Raw genomic sequence first — 15000 nt, forward strand, 5'->3', positions numbered from 1 at the left:
AGATCAGACAAGATCGGGCGTACCCAGGCTGGTATGGCCATAAGCGAGAAACAATCTCTTGCTACAACATATACAGTCAAAGTGAGTCTGATAAAACAGACATTTAGTCAATTCATCATTAAATGCTTACTACAAGGCAGTGTTGCTGATGAAATAGTGCAAGAGCACACCCTCGTGGACAAAATGCTTACAGCACCTGGTATTCCCAGGCGGTGTCCCATCCAAGTACTAACCAGGCCCGACCCTGCTTAGCTTCCGAGATCAGACGAGATCGGGCGTACCCAGGCTGGTATGGCCGTAAGCGAGAAACAATCTCTTGCTACAACATATATAGTCAAAGTGAGTCTGATAAAACAGACATTTAGTCAATTCATCATTAAATGCTTACTACAAGGCAGTGTTGCTGATGAAATAGTGCAAGAGCACACCCTCGTGGACAAAATGCTTACAGCACCTGGTATTCCCAGGCGGTCTCCCATCCAAGTACTAACCAGGCCCGACCCTGCTTAGCTTCCGAGATCAGACGAGATCGGGCGTACCCAGGCTGATATGGCCGTAAGCGAGAAACAATCTCTTGCTACAACATATATAGTCAAAGTGAGTGTGATAAACAGACATTGCATTTTCACCAATTAGATAAGCAGCTTGAACTTTGTGTCACTGAAAAAGTAGAAGAAATTACAAACACTGTTCCCATCACTTTTTAGCACAGGTAGTTGGATAAAATACAAACTTTATTTCCTTTCATCATTTGAACAGGGCAAAGGAGCACAAAGCACACACAAGCTGCATTCAGCAACAATATTCTTGTTTGTCTTATAAATACAAGGCAGATGCTAAATGAAAACACAAGGAAATTTGATCCTATTAAAAAGGCAGGAAGCTGCATTTAGTCAATTCATCATTAAATGCTTACTACAAGGCAGTGTTGCTGATGAAATAGTGCAAGAGCACACCCTCGTGGACAAAATGCTTACAGCACCTGGTATTCCCAGGCGGTCTCCCATCCAAGTACTAACCAGGCCCGACCCTGCTTAGCTTCCGAGATCAGACGAGATCGGGAGTACCCAGGCTGATATGGCCGTAAGCGAGAAACAATCTCTTGCTACAACATATATAGTCAAAGTGAGTCTGATAAAACAGACATTTAGTCAATTCATCATTAAATGCTTACTACAAGGCAGTGTTGCTGATGAAATAGTGCAAGAGCACACCCTCGTGGACAAAATGCTTACAGCACCTGGTATTCCCAGGCGGTGTCCCATCCAAGTACTAACCAGGCCCGACCCTGCTTAGCTTCCGAGATCAGACGAGATCGGGAGTACCCAGGCTGGTATGGCCGTAAGCGAGAAACAATCTCTTGCTACAACATATATAGTCAAAGTGAGTCTGATAAAACAGACATTTAGTCAATTCATCATTAAATGCTTACTACAAGGCAGTGTTGCTGATGAAATAGTGCAAGAGCACACCCTCGTGGACAAAATGCTTACAGCACCTGGTATTCCCAGGCGGTCTCCCATCCAAGTACTAACCAGGCCCGACCCTGCTTAGCTTCCGAGATCAGACGAGATCGGGAGTACCCAGGCTGGTATGGCCGTAAGGGAGAAACAATCTCTTGCTACAACATATATAGTCAAAGTGAGTGTGATAAACAGACATTGCATTTTCACCAATTAGATAAGCAACTTGAACTTTGTGTCACTGAAAAAGTAGAAGAAATTACAAACACTGTTCCCATCACTTTTTAGCACAGGTAGTTGGATAAAATACAAACTTTATTTCCTTTCATCATTTGAACAGGGCAAAGGAGCATAAAGCACACACAAGCTGCATTCAGCAACAATATTCTTGTTTGTCTTATAAATACAAGGCAGATGCTAATTGAAAACACAAGGAAATTTGATCCTATTAAAAAGGCAGGAAGCTGCATTTAGTCAATTCATCATTAAATGCTTACTACAAGGCAGTGTTGCTGATGAAATAGTGCAAGAGCACACCCTCGTGGACAAAATGCTTACAGCACCTGGTATTCCCAGGCGGTCTCCCATCCAAGTACTAACCAGGCCCGACCCTGCTTAGCTTCCGAGATCAAACGAGATCGGGCGTACCCAGGCTGGTATGGCCGTAAGCAAGAAACAATCTCTTGCTACAACATATACAGTCAAAGTGAGTCTGATAAAACAGACATTTAGTCAATTCATCATTAAATGCTTACTACAAGGCAGTGTTGCTGATGAAATAGTGCAAGAGCACACCCTCGTGGACAAAATGCTTACAGCACCTGGTATTCCCAGGCGGTCTCCCATCCAAGTACTAACCAGGCCCGACCCTGCTTAGCTTCCGAGATCAGACGAGATCGGGAGTACCCAGGCTGATATGGCCGTAAGCGAGAAACAATCTCTTGCTACAACATATATAGTCAAAGTGAGTCTGATAAAACAGACATTTAGTCAATTCATCATTAAATGCTTACTACAAGGCAGTGTTGCTGATGAAATAGTGCAAGAGCACACCCTCGTGGACAAAATGCTTACAGCACCTGGTATTCCCAGGCGGTGTCCCATCCAAGTACTAACCAGGCCCGACCCTGCTTAGCTTCCGAGATCAGACGAGATCGGGAGTACCCAGGCTGGTATGGCCGTAAGCGAGAAACAATCTCTTGCTACAACATATATAGTCAAAGTGAGTCTGATAAAACAGACATTTAGTCAATTCATCATTAAATGCTTACTACAAGGCAGTGTTGCTGATGAAATAGTGCAAGAGCACACCCTCGTGGACAAAATGCTTACAGCACCTGGTATTCCCAGGCGGTCTCCCATCCAAGTACTAACCAGGCCCGACCCTGCTTAGCTTCCGAGATCAGACGAGATCGGGAGTACCCAGGCTGGTATGGCCGTAAGGGAGAAACAATCTCTTGCTACAACATATATAGTCAAAGTGAGTGTGATAAACAGACATTGCATTTTCACCAATTAGATAAGCAGCTTGAACTTTGTGTCACTGAAAAAGTAGAAGAAATTACAAACACTGTTCCCATCACTTTTTAGCACAGGTAGTTGGATAAAATACAAACTTTATTTCCTTTCATCATTTGAACAGGGCAAAGGAGCATAAAGCACACACAAGCTGCATTCAGCAACAATATTCTTGTTTGTCTTATAAATACAAGGCAGATGCTAATTGAAAACACAAGGAAATTTGATCCTATTAAAAAGGCAGGAAGCTGCATTTAGTCAATTCATCATTAAATGCTTACTACAAGGCAGTGTTGCTGATGAAATAGTGCAAGAGCACACCCTCGTGGACAAAATGCTTACAGCACCTGGTATTCCCAGGCGGTCTCCCATCCAAGTACTAACCAGGCCCGACCCTGCTTAGCTTCCGAGATCAAACGAGATCGGGCGTACCCAGGCTGGTATGGCCATAAGCGAGAAACAATCTCTTGCTACAACATATACAGTCAAAGTGAGTCTGATAAAACAGACATTTAGTCAATTCATCATTAAATGCTTACTACAAGGCAGTGTTGCTGATGAAATAGTGCAAGAGCACACCCTCGTGGACAAAATGCTTACAGCACCTGGTATTCCCAGGTGGTCTCACATCCAAGTACTAACCAGGCCCGACCCTGCTGAGCTTCCGAGATCAAACGAGATCGGGCGTACCCAGGCTGATATGGCCGTAAGCGAGAAACAATCTCTTGCTACAACATATATAGTCAAAGTGAGTCTGATAAAACAGACATTTAGTCAATTCATCATTAAATGCTTACTACAAGGCAGTGTTGCTGATGAAATAGTGCAAGAGCACACCCTCGTGGACAAAATTCTTACAGCACCTGGTATTCCCAGGCGGTCTCCCATCCAAGTACTAACCAGGCCCGACCCTGCTTAGCTTCCGAGATCAGACGAGATCGGGCGTACCCAGGCTGATATGGCCGTAAGCGAGAAACAATCTCTTGCTACAACATATATAGTCAAAGTGAGTCTGATAAAACAGACATTTAGTCAATTCATCATTAAATGCTTACTACAAGGCAGTGTTGCTGATGAAATAGTGCAAGAGCACACCCTCGTGGACAAAATGCTTACAGCACCTGGTATTCCCAGGCGGTCTCCCATCCACGTACTAACCAGGCCCGACCCTGCTTAGCTTCCGAGATCAGACGAGATCGGGAGTACCCAGGCTGGTATGGCCGTAAGCGAGAAACAATCTCTTGCTACAACATATATAGTCAAAGTGAGTCTGATAAAACAGACATTTAGTCAATTCATCATTAAATGCTTACTACAAGGCAGTGTTGCTGATGAAATAGTGCAAGAGCACACCCTCGTGGACAAAATGCTTACAGCACCTGGTATTCCCAGGCGGTCTCCCATCCAAGTACTAACCAGGCCCGACCCTGCTTAGCTTCCGAGATCAGACAAGATCGGGCGTACCCAGGCTGATATGGCCGTAAGCGAGAAACAATCTCTTGCTACAACATATATAGTCAAAGTGAGTCTGATAAAACAGACATTTAGTCAATTCATCATTAAATGCTTACTACAAGGCAGTGTTGCTGATGAAATAGTGCAAGAGCACACCCTCGTGGACAAAATGCTTACAGCACCTGGTATTCCCAGGCTGTCTCCCATCCAAGTACTAACCAGGCCCGACCCTGCTTAGCTTCCGAGATCAGACAAGATCGGGCGTACCCAGGCTGGTATGGCCGTAAGCGAGAACAATCTCTTGCTACAACATATATAGTCAAAGTGAGTGTGATAAACAGACATTGCATTTTCACCAATTAGATAAGCAGCTTGAACTTTGTGTCACTGAAAAAGTAGAAGAAATTACAAACACTGTTCCCATCACTTTTTAGCATAGGTAGTTGGATAAAATACAAACTTTATTTCCTTTCATAATTTGAACAGGGCAAAGGAGCATAAAGCACACACAAGCTGCATTCAGCAACAATATTCTTGTTTGTCTTATAAATACAAGGCAGATGCTAATTGAAAACACAAGGAAATTTGATCCTATTAAAAAGGCAGGAAGCTGCATTTAGTCAATTCATCATTAAATGCTTACTACAAGGCAGTGTTGCTGATGAAATAGTGCAAGAGCACACCCTCGTGGACAAAATGCTTACAGCACCTGGTATTCCCAGGCGGTCTCACATCCAAGTACTAACCAGGCCCGACCCTGCTTAGCTTCCGAGATCAGACGAGATCGGGCGTACCCAGGCTGATATGGCCGTAAGCGAGAAACAATCTCTTGCTACAACATATATAGTCAAAGTGAGTCTGATAAAACAGACATTTAGTCAATTCATCATTAAATGCTTACTACAAGGCAGTGTTGCTGATGAAATAGTGCAAGAGCACACCCTCGTGGACAAAATGCTTACAGCACCTGGTATTCCCAGGCGGTCTCCCATCCACGTACTAACCAGGCCCGACCCTGCTTAGCTTCCGAGATCAGACGAGATCGGGAGTACCCAGGCTGGTATGGCCGTAAGCGAGAAACAATCTCTTGCTACAACATATATAGTCAAAGTGAGTCTGATAAAAAATACATTTAGTCAATTCATCATTAAATGCTTACTACAAGGCAGTGTTGCTGATGAAATAGTGCAAGAGCACACCCTCGTGGACAAAATGCTTACAGCACCTGGTATTCCCAGGCGGTCTCCCATCCAAGTACTAACCAGGCCCGAACCTGCTTAGCTTACGAGATCAGACGAGATCGGGCGTACCCAGGCTGATATGGCCGTAAGCGAGAAACAATCTCTTGCTACAACATATATAGTCAAAGTGAGTCTGATAAAACAGACATTTAGTCAATTCATCATTAAATGCTTACTACAAGGCAGTGTTGCTGATGAAATAGTGCAAGAGCACACCCTCGTGGACAAAATGCTTACAGCACCTGGTATTCCCAGGCTGTCTCCCATCCAAGTACTAACCAGGCCCGACCCTGCTTAGCTTCCGAGATCAGGCGTACCCAGGCTGGTATGGCCGTAAGCGAGAACAATCTCTTGCTACAACATATATAGTCAAAGTGAGTGTGATAAACAGACATTGCATTTTCACCAATTAGATAAGCAGCTTGAACTTTGTGTCACTGAAAAAGTAGAAGAAATTACAAACACTGTTCCCATCACTTTTTAGCATAGGTAGTTGGATAAAATACAAACTTTATTTCCTTTCATAATTTGAACAGGGCAAAGGAGCATAAAGCACACACAAGCTGCATTCAGCAACAATATTCTTGTTTGTCTTATAAATACAAGGCAGATGCTAATTGAAAACACAAGGAAATTTGATCCTATTAAAAAGGCAGGAAGCTGCATTGAGTCAATTCATCATTAACCTCTATGGGACCGGCGGGACGAATTCGTCCCACCTACGTAACAGCCACTGCCAGCCTGTGGCGCGATTTTCAAAATCTTCAAAATCCTATTACTTCAATTTCTCAAACATATGACTATTTTACAGCCATTTAAAGATAAGACTCTCGTTAATCTAACCACACTGTCCGATTTCAAAAAGGCTTTACAACGAAAGCAAAACATTAGATTATGTCAGCAGAGTACCAAGCCAGAAATAATCAGACACCCATTTTTCAAGCCAGCATATAATGTCACCAAAACCCAGAAGACAGCTAAATGCAGCACTCACCTTTGATGATCTTCATCAGATGACAACCCTAGGACATTATGTTATACAATACATGCATGTTTTGTTCAATCAAGTTCATATTTATATCAAAAACCAGCTTTTTACATTAGCATGTGACGTTCAGAACTAGCATACCCCCCGCAAACTTACGGGGAATTCGCTAACATTTTACTAAATTACTCACGATAAACGTTCACAAAAAGCATAACAATTATTTTAAGAATTATAGATACAGACCTCCTCTATGCACTCGATATGTCCGATTTTAAAATAGCTTTTTGGTGAAAGCACATTTTGCAATATTCTAAGTACATAGCCCAGGCATCACGGGCTCGCTATTTAGACACCCGGCAAGTTTAGCACTCACCATAATCATATTTACTATTATAAAAATGTCATTACCTTTTGTTGTCTTCGTCAGAATGCACACCCAGGACGTCTACTTCAATAACAAATGTTGGTTTGGTCCAAAATAATCCATCGTTATATCCGAATAGCGGCGTTTTGTTCGTGCGTTCCAGACACTATCCGAAATAGTAAAGAAGTGTCGCGCGCTTGGCGCAATTCCTGACAATAAAATTCAAAGTATTCCATTGCCGTACGTCGAAGCATGTCAACCGCTGTTTAAAATCAATTTTTACGTCATTTTTCTCGTAGAAAAGCGATAATATTCCGACAGGGAATCTCCTTTTCGGCAAACAGAGGAAAAAATCCCAAAGGCGGGGGCGGTCGGGGTCACGCGCATAAGCTAGTGTCTCTTGATGGGCCACTTGAGAAAGGCGATAATGTGTTTCAGCCTGGGGCTGGAATGACGACATTCTCTTTTTTCCCGGGCTCTGAGAGCCTATGGAAGAAGTGGGAAGTGTCACGTTAGAGCAGAGATCCTTAGTAAATGATAGAGATGGCAAAGAAGTTCCAGAAATGGTCAGACAGGCCACTTCCTGTAAAGGAATCTCTCAGGTTTTGACCTGCCATTTGAGTTCTGTTATACTCACAGACACCATTCAAACAGTTTTAGAAAATTTAGGGTGTTTTCTATCCATATGTAATAAGTATATGCATATTCTAGTTACTGAGTAGGAGTGGTAACCAGATTAAATCGGGTATGTTTTTTATCCAGCCGTGTCAATGCTGCCCCCTAGCCCTAACAGGTTAAATGCTTACTACAAGGCAGTGTTGCTGATGAAATAGTGCAAGAGCACACCCTCGTGGACAAAATTCTTACAGCACCTGGTATTCCCAGGCGGTCTCCCATCCAAGTACTAACCAGGCCCGACCCTGCTTAGCTTCCGAGATCAGACGAGATCGGGCGTACCCAGGCTGATATGGCCGTAAGCGAGAAACAATCTCTTGCTACAACATATATAGTCAAAGTGAGACTGATAAAACAGACATTTAGTCAATTCATCATTAAATGCTTACTACAAGGCAGTGTTGCTGATGAAATAGTGCAAGAGCACACCCTCGTGGACAAAATGCTTACAGCACCTGGTATTCCCAGGCGGTCTCCCATCCAAGTACTAACCAGGCCCGACCCTGCTTAGCTTCCGAGATCAGACGAGATCGGGAGTACCCAGGCTGGTATGGCCGTAAGCGAGAAACAATCTCTTGCTACAACATATATAGTCAAAGTGAGTCTGATAAAACAGACATTTAGTCAATTCATCATTAAATGCTTACTACAAGGCAGTGTTGCTGATGAAATAGTGCAAGAGCACACCCTCGTGGACAAAATGCTTACAGCACCTGGTATTCCCAGGCGGTCTCACATCCAAGTACTAACCAGGCCCGACCCTGCTTAGCTTCCGAGATCAGACGAGATCGGGCGTACCCAGGCTGATATGGCCGTAAGCGAGAAACAATCTCTTGCTACAACATATATAGTCAAAGTGAGTCTGATAAAACAGACATTTAGTCAATTCATCATTAAATGCTTAATACAAGGCAGTGTTGCTGATGAAATAGTGCAAGAGCACACCCTCGTGGACAAAATGCTTACAGCACCTGGTATTCCCAGGCAGTCTCCCTTCCAAGTACTAACCAGGCCCGACCCTGCTTAGCTTCCGAGATCAGACAAGATCGGGCGTACCCAGGATGGTATGGCCGTAAGCGAGAAACAATCTCTTGCTACAACATATATAGTCAAAGTGAGTGTGATAAACAGACATTGCCTTTTCACCAATTAGATAAGCAGCTTGAACTTTGTGTCAATGAAAAAGTAGAAGAAATTACAAACACTGTTCCCATCACTTTTTAGCACAGGTAGTTGGATAAAATACAAACTTTATTTCCTTTCATCATTTGAACAGGGCAAAGGACCATAAAGCACACACAAGCTGCATTCAGCAACAATATTCTTGTTTGTCTTATAAATACAAGGCAGATGCTAATTGAAAACACAAGGAAATTTGATCCTATTAAAAAGGCAGGAAGCTGCATTTAGTCAATTCATCATTAAATGCTTACTACAAGGCAGTGTTGCTGATGAAATAGTGCAAGAGCACACCCTCGTGGACAAAATGCTTACAGCACCTGGTATTCCCAGGCGGTCTCCCATCCAAGTACTAACCAGGCCCGACCCTGCTTAGCTTCCGAGATCAGACGAGATCGGGCGTACCCAGGCTGATATGGCCGTAAGCGAGAAACAATCTCTTGCTACAACATATATAGTCAAAGTGAGTCTGATAAAACAGACATTTAGTCAATTCATCATTAAATGCTTACTACAAGGCAGTGTTGCTGATGAAATAGTGCAAGAGCACACCCTCGTGGACAAAATGCTTACAGCACCTGGTATTCCCAGGCGGTCTCCCATCCAAGTACTAACCAGGCCCGACCCTGCTTAGCTTCCGAGATCAGACGAGATCGGGAGTACCCAGGCTGGTATGGCCGTAAGGGAGAAACAATCTCTTGCTACAACATATATAGTCAAAGTGAGTGTGATAAACAGACATTGCATTTTCACCAATTAGATAAGCAGCTTGAACTTTGTGTCACTGAAAAAGTAGAAGAAATTACAAACACTGTTCCCATCACTTTTTAGCACAGGTAGTTGGATAAAATACAAACTTTATTTCCTTTCATCATTTGAACAGGGCAAAGGAGCATAAAGCACACACAAGCTGCATTCAGCAACAATATTCTTGTTTGTCTTATAAATACAAGGCAGATGCTAATTGAAAACACAAGGAAATTTGATCCTATTAAAAAGGCAGGAAGCTGCATTTAGTCAATTCATCATTAAATGCTTACTACAAGGCAGTGTTGCTGATGAAATAGTGCAAGAGCACACCCTCGTGGACAAAATGCTTACAGCACCTGGTATTCCCAGGCGGTCTCCCATCCAAGTACTAACCAGGCCCGACCCTGCTTAGCTTCCGAGATCAAACGAGATCGGGCGTACCCAGGCTGGTATGGCCATAAGCGAGAAACAATCTCTTGCTACAACATATACAGTCAAAGTGAGTCTGATAAAACAGACATTTAGTCAATTCATCATTAAATGCTTACTACAAGGCAGTGTTGCTGATGAAATAGTGCAAGAGCACACCCTCGTGGACAAAATGCTTACAGCACCTGGTATTCCCAGGTGGTCTCACATCCAAGTACTAACCAGGCCCGACCCTGCTGAGCTTCTGAGATCAAACGAGATCGGGCGTACCCAGGCTGATATGGCCGTAAGCGAGAAACAATCTCTTGCTACAACATATATAGTCAAAGTGAGTCTGATAAAACAGACATTTAGTCAATTCATCATTAAATGCTTACTACAAGGCAGTGTTGCTGATGAAATAGTGCAAGAGCACACCCTCGTGGACAAAATTCTTACAGCACCTGGTATTCCCAGGCGGTCTCCCATCCAAGTACTAACCAGGCCCGACCCTGCTTAGCTTCCGAGATCAGACGAGATCGGGCGTACCCAGGCTGATATGGCCGTAAGCGAGAAACAATCTCTTGCTACAACATATATAGTCAAAGTGAGTCTGATAAAACAGACATTTAGTCAATTCATCATTAAATGCTTACTACAAGGCAGTGTTGCTGATGAAATAGTGCAAGAGCACACCCTCGTGGACAAAATGCTTACAGCACCTGGTATTCCCAGGCGGTCTCCCATCCACGTACTAACCAGGCCCGACCCTGCTTAGCTTCCGAGATCAGACGAGATCGGGAGTACCCAGGCTGGTATGGCCGTAAGCGAGAAACAATCTCTTGCTACAACATATATAGTCAAAGTGAGTCTGATAAAACAGACATTTAGTCAATTCATCATTAAATGCTTACTACAAGGCAGTGTTGCTGATGAAATAGTGCAAGAGCACACCCTCGTGGACAAAATGCTTACAGCACCTGGTATTCCCAGGCGGTCTCCCATCCAAGTACTAACCAGGCCCGACCCTGCTTAGCTTCCGAGATCAGACAAGATCGGGCGTACCCAGGCTGATATGGCCGTAAGCGAGAAACAATCTCTTGCTACAACATATATAGTCAAAGTGAGTCTGATAAAACAGACATTTAGTCAATTCATCATTAAATGCTTACTACAAGGCAGTGTTGCTGATGAAATAGTGCAAGAGCACACCCTCGTGGACAAAATGCTTACAGCACCTGGTATTCCCAGGCTGTCTCCCATCCAAGTACTAACCAGGCCCGACCCTGCTTAGCTTCCGAGATCAGACAAGATCGGGCGTACCCAGGCTGGTATGGCCGTAAGCGAGAACAATCTCTTGCTACAACATATATAGTCAAAGTGAGTGTGATAAACAGACATTGCATTTTCACCAATTAGATAAGCAGCTTGAACTTTGTGTCACTGAAAAAGTAGAAGAAATTACAAACACTGTTCCCATCACTTTTTAGCATAGGTAGTTGGATAAAATACAAACTTTATTTCCTTTCATAATTTGAACAGGGCAAAGGAGCATAAAGCACACACAAGCTGCATTCAGCAACAATATTCTTGTTTGTCTTATAAATACAAGGCAGATGCTAATTGAAAACACAAGGAAATTTGATCCTATTAAAAAGGCAGGAAGCTGCATTTAGTCAATTCATCATTAAATGCTTACTACAAGGCAGTGTTGCTGATGAAATAGTGCAAGAGCACACCCTCGTGGACAAAATGCTTACAGCACCTGGTATTCCCAGGCGGTCTCCCATCCAAGTACTAACCAGGCCCAACCCTGCTTAGCTTCCGAGATCAAACGAGATCGGGCGTACCCAGGCTGGTATGGCCGTAAGCGAGAAACAATCTCTTGCTACAACATATATAGTCAAAGTGAGTCTGATAAAACAGACATTTAGTCAATTCATCATTAAATGCTTACTACAAGGCAGTGTTGCTGATGAAATAGTGCAAGAGCACACCCTCGTGGACAAAATTCTTACAGCACCTGGTATTCCCAGGCGGTCTCCCATCCAAGTACTAACCAGGCCCGACCCTGCTTAGCTTCCGAGATCAGACGAGATCGGGCGTACCCAGGCTGATATGGCCGTAAGCGAGAAACAATCTCTTGCTACAACATATATAGTCAAAGTGAGACTGATAAAACAGACATTTAGTCAATTCATCATTAAATGCTTACTACAAGGCAGTGTTGCTGATGAAATAGTGCAAGAGCACACCCTCGTGGACAAAATGCTTACAGCACCTGGTATTCCCAGGCGGTCTCCCATCCAAGTACTAACGAGGCCCGACCCTGCTTAGCTTCCGAGATCAGACGAGATCGGGAGTACCCAGGCTGGTATGGCCGTAAGCGAGAAACAATCTCTTGCTACAACATATATAGTCAAAGTGAGTCTGATAAAACAGACATTTAGTCAATTCATCATTAAATGCTTACTACAAGGCAGTGTTGCTGATGAAATAGTGCAAGAGCACACCCTCGTGGACAAAATGCTTACAGCACCTGGTATTCCCAGGCGGTCTCACATCCAAGTACTAACCAGGCCCGACCCTGCTTAGCTTCCGAGATCAGACGAGATCGGGCGTACCCAGGCTGATATGGCCGTAAGCGAGAAACAATCTCTTGCTACAACATATATAGTCAAAGTGAGTCTGATAAAACAGACATTTAGTCAATTCATCATTAAATGCTTACTACAAGGCAGTGTTGCTGATGAAATAGTGCAAGAGCACACCCTCGTGGACAAAATGCTTACAGCACCTGGTATTCCCAGGCGGTCTCCCATCCACGTACTAACCAGGCCCGACCCTGCTTAGCTTCCGAGATCAGACGAGATCGGGAGTACCCAGGCTGGTATGGCCGTAAGCGAGAAACAATCTCTTGCTACAACATATATAGTCAAAGTGAGTCTGATAAAAAATACATTTAGTCAATTCATCATTAAATGCTTACTACAAGGCAGTGTTGCTGATGAAATAGTGCAAGAGCACACCCTCGTGGACAAAATGCTTACAGCACCTGGTATTCCCAGGCGGTCTCCCATCCAAGTACTAACCAGGCCCGAACCTGCTTAGCTTACGAGATCAGACGAGATCGGGCGTACCCAGGCTGATATGGCCGTAAGCGAGAAACAATCTCTTGCTACAACATATATAGTCAAAGTGAGTCTGATAAAACAGACATTTAGTCAATTCATCATTAAATGCTTACTACAAGGCAGTGTTGCTGATGAAATAGTGCAAGAGCACACCCTCGTGGACAAAATGCTTACAGCACCTGGTATTCCCAGGCTGTCTCCCATCCAAGTACTAACCAGGCCCGACCCTGCTTAGCTTCCGAGATCAGGCGTACCCAGGCTGGTATGGCCGTAAGCGAGAACAATCTCTTGCTACAACATATATAGTCAAAGTGAGTGTGATAAACAGACATTGCATTTTCACCAATTAGATAAGCAGCTTGAACTTTGTGTCACTGAAAAAGTAGAAGAAATTACAAACACTGTTCCCATCACTTTTTAGCATAGGTAGTTGGATAAAATACAAACTTTATTTCCTTTCATAATTTGAACAGGGCAAAGGAGCATAAAGCACACACAAGCTGCATTCAGCAACAATATTCTTGTTTGTCTTATAAATACAAGGCAGATGCTAATTGAAAACACAAGGAAATTTGATCCTATTAAAAAGGCAGGAAGCTGCATTGAGTCAATTCATCATTAACCTCTATGGGACCGGCGGGACGAATTCGTCCCACCTACGTAACAGCCACTGCCAGCCTGTGGCGCGATTTTCAAAATCTTCAAAATCCTATTACTTCAATTTCTCAAACATATGACTATTTTACAGCCATTTAAAGATAAGACTCTCGTTAATCTAACCACACTGTCCGATTTCAAAAAGGCTTTACAACGAAAGCAAAACATTAGATTATGTCAGCAGAGTACCAAGCCAGAAATAATCAGACACCCATTTTTCAAGCCAGCATATAATGTCACCAAAACCCAGAAGACAGCTAAATGCAGCACTCACCTTTGATGATCTTCATCAGATGACAACCCTAGGACATTATGTTATACAATACATGCATGTTTTGTTCAATCAAGTTCATATTTATATCAAAAACCAGCTTTTTACATTAGCATGTGACGTTCAGAACTAGCATACCCCCCGCAAACTTACGGGGAATTCGCTAACATTTTACTAAATTACTCACGATAAACGTTCACAAAAAGCATAACAATTATTTTAAGAATTATAGATACAGACCTCCTCTATGCACTCGATATGTCCGATTTTAAAATAGCTTTTTGGTGAAAGCACATTTTGCAATATTCTAAGTACATAGCCCAGGCATCACGGGCTCGCTATTTAGACACCCGGCAAGTTTAGCACTCACCATAATCATATTTACTATTATAAAAATGTCATTACCTTTTGTTGTCTTCGTCAGAATGCACACCCAGGACGTCTACTTCAATAACAAATGTTGGTTTGGTCCAAAATAATCCATCGTTATATCCGAATAGCGGCGTTTTGTTCGTGCGTTCCAGACACTATCCGAAATAGTAAAGAAGTGTCGCGCGCTTGGCGCAATTCCTGACAATAAAATTCAAAGTATTCCATTGCCGTACGTCGAAGCATGTCAACCGCTGTTTAAAATCAATTTTTACGTCATTTTTCTCGTAGAAAAGCGATAATATTCCGACAGGGAATCTCCTTTTCGGCAAACAGAGGAAAAAATCCCAAAGGCGGGGGCGGTCGGGGTCACGCGCATAAGCTAGTGTCTCTTGATGGGCCACTTGAGAAAGGCGATAATGTGTTTCAGCCTGGGGCTGGAATGACGACATTCTCTTTTTTCCCGGGCTCTGAGAGCCTATGGAAGAAGTGGGAAGTGTCACGTTAGAGCAGAGATCCTTAGTAAAT

General features: G+C 43.3%; 35 non-coding genes and 4 pseudogenes across 35 annotated transcripts in view; all 39 read right to left on the reverse strand.

The window, feature by feature from the left end:
- The window catches only part of LOC145886248 (5S ribosomal RNA), a 119-nt gene extending 74 nt beyond the window's left edge, over positions 1-45 (reverse strand). Inside the window, exon 1 of the ribosomal RNA XR_014397832.1 lies at positions 1-45. This exon is cut by the window's left edge and continues 74 nt beyond it. This is a non-coding gene — a ribosomal RNA (5S ribosomal RNA).
- A 139-nt stretch (positions 46-184) lies between these two features.
- LOC145882979 (5S ribosomal RNA) lies at positions 185-303 on the reverse strand. Its single transcript, XR_014394551.1, has one exon. It is a non-coding gene; the product is annotated as a 5S ribosomal RNA (ribosomal RNA).
- Positions 304-442: 139 nt separating this feature from the next.
- On the reverse strand, positions 443-561 carry LOC145883366 (5S ribosomal RNA). The gene has a single exon (XR_014394941.1). It is a non-coding gene; the product is annotated as a 5S ribosomal RNA (ribosomal RNA).
- Positions 562-970: 409 nt separating this feature from the next.
- On the reverse strand, positions 971-1089 carry LOC145884076 (5S ribosomal RNA). Its single transcript, XR_014395655.1, has one exon. It is a non-coding gene; the product is annotated as a 5S ribosomal RNA (ribosomal RNA).
- A 139-nt stretch (positions 1090-1228) lies between these two features.
- Positions 1229-1347, reverse strand: LOC145883059 (5S ribosomal RNA). The gene has a single exon (XR_014394632.1). It is a non-coding gene; the product is annotated as a 5S ribosomal RNA (ribosomal RNA).
- Positions 1348-1486: 139 nt separating this feature from the next.
- Positions 1487-1605, reverse strand: LOC145885082 (5S ribosomal RNA). The gene has a single exon (XR_014396662.1). It is a non-coding gene; the product is annotated as a 5S ribosomal RNA (ribosomal RNA).
- A 409-nt stretch (positions 1606-2014) lies between these two features.
- LOC145881727 (5S ribosomal RNA) lies at positions 2015-2133 on the reverse strand. Its single transcript, XR_014393297.1, has one exon. It is a non-coding gene; the product is annotated as a 5S ribosomal RNA (ribosomal RNA).
- Positions 2134-2272: 139 nt separating this feature from the next.
- LOC145884077 (5S ribosomal RNA) lies at positions 2273-2391 on the reverse strand. The gene has a single exon (XR_014395656.1). It is a non-coding gene; the product is annotated as a 5S ribosomal RNA (ribosomal RNA).
- Positions 2392-2530: 139 nt separating this feature from the next.
- Positions 2531-2649, reverse strand: LOC145883060 (5S ribosomal RNA). Its single transcript, XR_014394633.1, has one exon. It is a non-coding gene; the product is annotated as a 5S ribosomal RNA (ribosomal RNA).
- A 139-nt stretch (positions 2650-2788) lies between these two features.
- LOC145885083 (5S ribosomal RNA) lies at positions 2789-2907 on the reverse strand. The gene has a single exon (XR_014396663.1). It is a non-coding gene; the product is annotated as a 5S ribosomal RNA (ribosomal RNA).
- A 409-nt stretch (positions 2908-3316) lies between these two features.
- LOC145882934 (5S ribosomal RNA) lies at positions 3317-3435 on the reverse strand. Its single transcript, XR_014394506.1, has one exon. It is a non-coding gene; the product is annotated as a 5S ribosomal RNA (ribosomal RNA).
- Positions 3436-3574: 139 nt separating this feature from the next.
- LOC145852946 (uncharacterized) lies at positions 3575-3693 on the reverse strand (annotated as a pseudogene).
- Positions 3694-3832: 139 nt separating this feature from the next.
- On the reverse strand, positions 3833-3951 carry LOC145887135 (5S ribosomal RNA). Its single transcript, XR_014398722.1, has one exon. It is a non-coding gene; the product is annotated as a 5S ribosomal RNA (ribosomal RNA).
- Positions 3952-4090: 139 nt separating this feature from the next.
- On the reverse strand, positions 4091-4209 carry LOC145885020 (5S ribosomal RNA). The gene has a single exon (XR_014396600.1). It is a non-coding gene; the product is annotated as a 5S ribosomal RNA (ribosomal RNA).
- Positions 4210-4348: 139 nt separating this feature from the next.
- Positions 4349-4467, reverse strand: LOC145887384 (5S ribosomal RNA). The gene has a single exon (XR_014398975.1). It is a non-coding gene; the product is annotated as a 5S ribosomal RNA (ribosomal RNA).
- A 139-nt stretch (positions 4468-4606) lies between these two features.
- LOC145852115 (5S ribosomal RNA) lies at positions 4607-4725 on the reverse strand. The gene has a single exon (XR_014373969.1). It is a non-coding gene; the product is annotated as a 5S ribosomal RNA (ribosomal RNA).
- Positions 4726-5133: 408 nt separating this feature from the next.
- LOC145851199 (5S ribosomal RNA) lies at positions 5134-5252 on the reverse strand. Its single transcript, XR_014373049.1, has one exon. It is a non-coding gene; the product is annotated as a 5S ribosomal RNA (ribosomal RNA).
- Positions 5253-5391: 139 nt separating this feature from the next.
- Positions 5392-5510, reverse strand: LOC145885021 (5S ribosomal RNA). The gene has a single exon (XR_014396601.1). It is a non-coding gene; the product is annotated as a 5S ribosomal RNA (ribosomal RNA).
- A 139-nt stretch (positions 5511-5649) lies between these two features.
- Positions 5650-5768, reverse strand: LOC145885299 (5S ribosomal RNA). Its single transcript, XR_014396880.1, has one exon. It is a non-coding gene; the product is annotated as a 5S ribosomal RNA (ribosomal RNA).
- Positions 5769-5907: 139 nt separating this feature from the next.
- LOC145853545 (uncharacterized) lies at positions 5908-6016 on the reverse strand (annotated as a pseudogene).
- A 1873-nt stretch (positions 6017-7889) lies between these two features.
- LOC145887137 (5S ribosomal RNA) lies at positions 7890-8008 on the reverse strand. Its single transcript, XR_014398725.1, has one exon. It is a non-coding gene; the product is annotated as a 5S ribosomal RNA (ribosomal RNA).
- A 139-nt stretch (positions 8009-8147) lies between these two features.
- Positions 8148-8266, reverse strand: LOC145857653 (5S ribosomal RNA). Its single transcript, XR_014378552.1, has one exon. It is a non-coding gene; the product is annotated as a 5S ribosomal RNA (ribosomal RNA).
- A 139-nt stretch (positions 8267-8405) lies between these two features.
- LOC145851200 (5S ribosomal RNA) lies at positions 8406-8524 on the reverse strand. The gene has a single exon (XR_014373050.1). It is a non-coding gene; the product is annotated as a 5S ribosomal RNA (ribosomal RNA).
- Positions 8525-8663: 139 nt separating this feature from the next.
- Positions 8664-8782, reverse strand: LOC145850550 (5S ribosomal RNA). Its single transcript, XR_014372398.1, has one exon. It is a non-coding gene; the product is annotated as a 5S ribosomal RNA (ribosomal RNA).
- Positions 8783-9191: 409 nt separating this feature from the next.
- On the reverse strand, positions 9192-9310 carry LOC145883367 (5S ribosomal RNA). The gene has a single exon (XR_014394942.1). It is a non-coding gene; the product is annotated as a 5S ribosomal RNA (ribosomal RNA).
- Positions 9311-9449: 139 nt separating this feature from the next.
- LOC145885084 (5S ribosomal RNA) lies at positions 9450-9568 on the reverse strand. Its single transcript, XR_014396664.1, has one exon. It is a non-coding gene; the product is annotated as a 5S ribosomal RNA (ribosomal RNA).
- A 409-nt stretch (positions 9569-9977) lies between these two features.
- LOC145882935 (5S ribosomal RNA) lies at positions 9978-10096 on the reverse strand. The gene has a single exon (XR_014394507.1). It is a non-coding gene; the product is annotated as a 5S ribosomal RNA (ribosomal RNA).
- Positions 10097-10235: 139 nt separating this feature from the next.
- On the reverse strand, positions 10236-10354 carry LOC145853314 (uncharacterized; annotated as a pseudogene).
- A 139-nt stretch (positions 10355-10493) lies between these two features.
- On the reverse strand, positions 10494-10612 carry LOC145887138 (5S ribosomal RNA). Its single transcript, XR_014398726.1, has one exon. It is a non-coding gene; the product is annotated as a 5S ribosomal RNA (ribosomal RNA).
- Positions 10613-10751: 139 nt separating this feature from the next.
- On the reverse strand, positions 10752-10870 carry LOC145885023 (5S ribosomal RNA). The gene has a single exon (XR_014396603.1). It is a non-coding gene; the product is annotated as a 5S ribosomal RNA (ribosomal RNA).
- A 139-nt stretch (positions 10871-11009) lies between these two features.
- LOC145887385 (5S ribosomal RNA) lies at positions 11010-11128 on the reverse strand. Its single transcript, XR_014398976.1, has one exon. It is a non-coding gene; the product is annotated as a 5S ribosomal RNA (ribosomal RNA).
- Positions 11129-11267: 139 nt separating this feature from the next.
- LOC145852116 (5S ribosomal RNA) lies at positions 11268-11386 on the reverse strand. Its single transcript, XR_014373970.1, has one exon. It is a non-coding gene; the product is annotated as a 5S ribosomal RNA (ribosomal RNA).
- Positions 11387-11794: 408 nt separating this feature from the next.
- Positions 11795-11913, reverse strand: LOC145857521 (5S ribosomal RNA). The gene has a single exon (XR_014378420.1). It is a non-coding gene; the product is annotated as a 5S ribosomal RNA (ribosomal RNA).
- Positions 11914-12052: 139 nt separating this feature from the next.
- On the reverse strand, positions 12053-12171 carry LOC145887139 (5S ribosomal RNA). The gene has a single exon (XR_014398727.1). It is a non-coding gene; the product is annotated as a 5S ribosomal RNA (ribosomal RNA).
- A 139-nt stretch (positions 12172-12310) lies between these two features.
- LOC145887332 (5S ribosomal RNA) lies at positions 12311-12429 on the reverse strand. Its single transcript, XR_014398923.1, has one exon. It is a non-coding gene; the product is annotated as a 5S ribosomal RNA (ribosomal RNA).
- A 139-nt stretch (positions 12430-12568) lies between these two features.
- Positions 12569-12687, reverse strand: LOC145851201 (5S ribosomal RNA). The gene has a single exon (XR_014373051.1). It is a non-coding gene; the product is annotated as a 5S ribosomal RNA (ribosomal RNA).
- A 139-nt stretch (positions 12688-12826) lies between these two features.
- On the reverse strand, positions 12827-12945 carry LOC145885024 (5S ribosomal RNA). The gene has a single exon (XR_014396604.1). It is a non-coding gene; the product is annotated as a 5S ribosomal RNA (ribosomal RNA).
- Positions 12946-13084: 139 nt separating this feature from the next.
- Positions 13085-13203, reverse strand: LOC145885300 (5S ribosomal RNA). Its single transcript, XR_014396881.1, has one exon. It is a non-coding gene; the product is annotated as a 5S ribosomal RNA (ribosomal RNA).
- Positions 13204-13342: 139 nt separating this feature from the next.
- Positions 13343-13451, reverse strand: LOC145853546 (uncharacterized; annotated as a pseudogene).
- Positions 13452-15000: the final 1549 nt, after the last annotated feature.

Source organism: Salmo salar, chromosome 08, assembly GCF_965601325.2.
Source record: "Salmo salar chromosome 08, fSalSal1, whole genome shotgun sequence".
NCBI lineage: Eukaryota > Metazoa > Chordata > Actinopteri > Salmoniformes > Salmonidae > Salmo > Salmo salar.